The following is a 6000-nucleotide window of genomic DNA, read 5'->3' on the forward strand; positions in this document are numbered from 1 at the left end:
TCATTATTTGCGCTTATCAAGTCAAAAATACGGGGGGGAGCATTGGATTTAATAGTTTCAAATAGCCCGGAAAATTGGGCCGCGTGTAAAACGCTTCTAATAAATAGATATAGCGATGCTAGTTCAGAGGAATTATTATTTAGCAAACCTAACACATGTTACCAATTACCGAATCAAAGCTACGAAAGTTATGCCGATGAGATCAAACAGCGATTGAACAAACTGAAGGAGCATGTTCAATTAAATATTCAAGACGCACAATTAATCATCATGAAATTTACGTTTTATGAAAATGTTGCAAAAAATGTATTCATTAGTGGTATTAGAGAACCCTATCATACACATCTTAGGCACTTCGAATTAGGAGATATCGAAGCCTGTCTAGCGAAATGTAGGAGACTGGAAAGCTATGAGCAACAAGCGGCATTTCTCAATTTTACAAAATAACGAGAGATCAAACCAAAACCTAACGGTTTCGGTACAGACAATCAATCAAGGAATTCTAATCTCTTCAACGTACCCGGAACATCGGGAAATGGAAATTTATTTCGACATTTCAGCCACAGCCAGTAACTGCACATCAAATAACAACGTAGCTAAACCGAATAACTTCGTACCAAGAGGAAGTAATTTCTTTAGGAATACGGGACCTTCTCATTTTATTTCGGAGGAGCTATATAATCAGGAAGAACAGGAAGAAACACCAGAATGTCAGGAATAACTGCCTTTTATTAATGATAATGTAGACGATCAGGGGAATGGGGAAATAACTGACGCTGAAAATTTTCGGGGGGACCGCAATTTCGCCGAAGGCACATAATCAATTTAAACAATATTGGAAATTCGCCTGAATTACCACACCTCGTAACTACCAACCCATCATTAAAAATTCTCATAGATACTGGAGCATCGTCATCTGTCATAAATCCAAAAATAGCATACGAATTATTTTCAGAACGTATTTTCCCATATAGGTTTGAGATAAAGTCTGTGCACAAGGTAACACAGGGTACGCATGCTCTCACGTTTCCAATTTTACAGGAATTTGGGGACGATACTCCTATTACATTTTTGATAGCACCTTGGTATTCGACATATGACTGTTTAATTGGAAATAAAGATTTACAGAATTTACAAGCAAGTATAAATTATAAAACCAAAACATTCAGCACGGGAAAATTTGAGATAGATTATTTGGATAATATACCGGAGCTATGCAAGCCCGTCTTTGTGAATCACCATCAAGAGGTGAGGATGTTGATAAGAACAGATCATATGAACTGCGAGGAGAAAGAAAATATCGTAACACTATGCCGGAAACATCAAGACTTTTTTTATAACGATAACGAAAAGCTATCGGCGACCACCGCAGTGACACATAATATTAGAACGAAAGATGAATATCCGATCTATGTCAAAGGTTTTAGATATCCGTACCACTTAAAAGAGATTATACAAGAACAAATCAGAAAATTGTTGAACGACAAAATAATTCAGCCGAGTAACTCACCTTATTCGTCACCAGTTTGGGACGTTCCGAAAAAATCGGACGCTAGCGAAAAAAAGAAATGGCGCATGGTCATCGATTACAGAAAATTAAATGACAAAACTATTGAGAATAAATATCCACTACCAAGAATGGAGGAAATCTTGGAAAATTTGGGCAAATGCGCTTACTTTAGCACACTGGATCTGGCACAGGGATTTCACCAAATACCCGTGGATAGAGATTCAATAGAGAAAACAGCCTTTTCCGTCGAGAATGGACACTTCGAGTATGTTCGAATGCCATTCGGACTGAAAAATGCTCCTGCTACGTTCCAGCGAATGATGGACAGAATACTGATGAAATATTTACACCGATTTTGTTTCGTATATATGGATGACATAGTAATATTTTCGAAATCACTGCAGGAACACTTACAACATTTGAAACTCATATTTGAAGAATTAAGAAAATATGAGTTGAAGATTCAGATAGACAAAAGTGAATTTTTAAGGAAGGAGGTTCCATTTTTAGGCCACATAATAACATCAGAGGGGATAAAGACAAATCCCGATAAAATCGATTCTATAGTAAGATATCCCATTCCGAAAACGCAAAGGGAGGCGAAATCATTTCTGGGACTCACCGGATATTATCGCAAATTTATAAAAGATTACGCCACAATATCCAGGCCACTCACAAAGGTGCTTACTAAGGGCGAACAGATAGATTGTCAAAATTCGAATTACGTAGAAGCATAGTTAGAACTCAATGCTGAGGAGGAATTGGACGAGACACCGGACGAGACACCGGACGAGGACATGGCAACCGTTTACACATCGGGCGAAGACTCGGCCTTCTCTTTCCCATAACGGAAAAAAACATTCACATGTTTAATTACAGTATAATAATTAAATCAGAAAGAGATTATGGAATAAAGACGACCAAGGATAAACTTAAAATACAATACACGGTAAAAATTAATGAAAATGACGCAGAGACACAGTTGCTCAAATTTTTCAGGGAAAACATCCACACTGATAAACAATATGGGATTTATTTCGCGGACGGAAATCTGGAAACCATCACGTATAGGTTATTAAGGGAACACTTCAACGGGAGATTGAAATTGATTAAAACCAACATCTATACGCCTGTAATAGACCGGAAAAACTTCGTGGAAAAACTAGAGGAGTATCATAACCAAAACCATAACGGCATACAGGAAACTATAGCTCACTTTAAAAGAAAATTCTATACCATAAATATGGACCGTATCATTCAAAATTTCATAAATCAATGTGAATTATGCTTGGAGAATAAATACGAAAGAAAACCTTATGAAACGGAGTCCTATGGCCCCATAATTGCCAATAGACCACTACAACACATACATATGGATATTTTTCATATTGGGAAAGAAAAGTTCTTAACCATCATAGACATATTTTCCAAATATGCTCAGGCCTATCACTTGATGGATGGAAACGCCACAACCATCTTAAATAAATTAAGACATTTCGCTTCACACCATAATTTTCCGGACAAAATCACTACGAATAACGGCAGTGAATCTAATTCGGCTGTGTTCAAGGAATTTTGTCACATACATAAAATAGACTACCACCAAACTACCATTAATCGTCATACATCGAATGGACCCATAGAACGTTTGCATTCCACTTTAAAAGAAAAGTTGGGTATCTTAATGGAACAAAATCCCAGAGAAGCGATCAAAAACCATATGACTACGGCAATTTTAATTTATAATCAAAGTATCCATTCAGCCACAAACTTTACACCTTTTGCTCTTTTATACGGACCATACGAAGAGTTGCATAAACATGTAATCGAACCGGAAGCTGACACAATCGAAAAATATAATGAAATACGAAAAAATGAAATTTTTCCTTTCTATAATATCTTATATAATAAGCAGATGGATAAACAAAATTTACCTAACGACTCTGATAAAACATTAGAAAATAAGGAAATCTATATTAAAATGCATAAACAGCAGCAAGACAAAACGGCAGCTCGTTATCACAAAGTGCTTGTAAACAAACAGAAGGGCCCCGCGTTAGAATGCTATGTACATGGTCAGCCCCGACGTTATAATCTAAGAAGTGCCAAGAAATTAAGAAAAATTTCTTATTCACAGGACCATGAAGATTGTGCGGATTCTACTACTCGCGACAATGCTCGTAGGGGGTGACGGCGAAGAAGAAATTAATTCGACTCACTACGATTTCCGACAGGGAATTGAGAGAATCATATCAGAATATCACTATATACATTTTAATCTAAACATCCACAATCTCCGAGGCACATACACACAAATCCTTACAAATTACCCCATGCTATCCCTAAGACGGGAACTTAAGGAGTCGGGATTACTAAAGCAGGCGGCAATCATGTGCGATGAGATACGCCAGGATCTCGATCAGATAGCACCCCTTAATAAAAGAAGCAAGAAAGGCTTGGTAGACGGATTAGGCACAACGATTAAATATTTTTTCGGAAACCCGGACGCGGAAGATCTAAGAAAAATCAATAGTAATCTGGATTTACTTAATCATCAACAACAGGAGGATATTATAACATTAAATAAATCAATAAGTATAATATACAAAATTGGCAAAGATATAAACGCTAACACAGAAATTATTAACGGAAGTTTGTCAAACATATCAAAGGCCTTATACCTTTTCATCGAACGACGAAGCATCGGCCTCCCCCACGGGTGACGCATACAGCCTCTGTTCCCCACACTTAATCTTAAGAATACCGATATCCTAAATAAACATCCGCACGCACTCACACTAGTGCAGGCGCCAACACTCACGAACCCGCATAAGATGTTTACACATGAAATTGTTAATGATTAGTATATATACGATTGTTATTTGTTAGTATATTGAAGATTTATCTATTTTTATATACCTGTTAAAAATAAAATGTTAATTGTAATTAAAGAATTAAATTTTCCTTTATTATTATCGCAAGATGAGAAAAAATTTATTATTTCTAATTTTTTTGTACTAAATAATTTTTTCTTTCCTGTATATATTTAAAAATTAAAAAATATGAAAAAATAATTAGAAAACAGATAGAAAAAAATTATTAAAAAAAACTTCCTCTATGAAGGATCGAACCACTAACTAGCGGTACGAAAAGCGAGAACGCTACTAGATACGCTAGCGCGCTACTTGAAAAACGGTCGAATTTAAGATAATATAAAAATGTATACAACAAAAACCAAAACTTCAAAAGCTTTTTTCTAAAAAAAGGTTGAGCGTTAGGACAAAATACTTTACCACGATAACAACATCAATGTTTACTACTAATATATCAAAGCTCGTTAAAATCCGTGTCGGACTAAGTGTAAGGTCCCCTTGTTAAATAAATTAAGACATTTCGCTTCACACCATAATTTTCGGATTGAATGCCCGACCGAGAGTAATTCGTCACCGGTACGAGAGAAGTGATGGTAAGCACTTTCCTTGTGCCCCTTATCGCATTCCTATTGTACGGCCCCTTATCTCAAGCCGCTCTGCTCGGGCATCGAGGATGTTTAGTCTACCTATGATGATAAGGACGTTGGCCGCTCGGCAACCAGATGCCTAGAGACCGAATCATATAACTCCTCCCTGCCGAAGTTCAAGGACGTCCTCGTCCTTGACATCTGTATGTTGTTGGTATGTTGTGGGTATGTTGTTTCGTATGTTGTCTCCTCCTATGCTTGCATTTATACAATAAGTAAATAAGCATAACGGATATCATAAAAATATTTAATCGTTGTGCCTAATCCGTCTACCAAGCCTTTCTTGCTTCTTTTATTAAGGGGTGCTATCTGATCGAGATCCTGGCGTATCTCATCGCACATGATTGCCGCCTGCTTTAGTAATCCCGACTCCTTAAGTTCCCGTCTTAGGGATAGCATGTGGTAATTTGTAAGGATTTGTGTGTATGTGCCTCGGAGATTGTGGATGTTTAGATTAAAATGTATATAGTGATATTCTGATATGATTCTCTCAATTCCCTGTCGGAAATCGTAGTGAGTCGAATTAATTTCTTCTTCGCCGTCACCCCCTACGAGCATTGTCGCGAGTAGTAGAATCCGCACAATCTTCATGGTCCTGTGAATAAGAAATTTTTCTTAATTTCTTGGCACTTCTTAGATTATAACGTCGGGGCTGACCATGTACATAGCATTCTAACGCGGGGCCCTTCTGTTTGTTTACAAGCACTTTGTGATAACGAGCTGCCGTTTTGTCTTGCTGCTGTTTATGCATTTTAATATAGATTTCCTTATTTTCTAATGTTCTAACAGAGTCGTTAGGTAAATTTTGTTTATCCATCTGCTTATTATATAAGATATTATAGAAAGGAAAAATTTCATTTTTTCGTATTTCATTATATTTTTCGATTGTGTCAGCTTCCGGTTCGATTACATGTTTATGCAACTCTTCGTATGGTCCGTATAAAAGAGCAAAAGGTGTAAAGTTTGTGGC

The sequence above is a fragment of the Polistes fuscatus genome, unplaced genomic scaffold (genome assembly GCF_010416935.1).
Source record: "Polistes fuscatus isolate 324 unplaced genomic scaffold, CU_Pfus_HIC Scaffold19, whole genome shotgun sequence".
Taxonomy (NCBI): domain Eukaryota; kingdom Metazoa; phylum Arthropoda; class Insecta; order Hymenoptera; family Vespidae; genus Polistes; species Polistes fuscatus.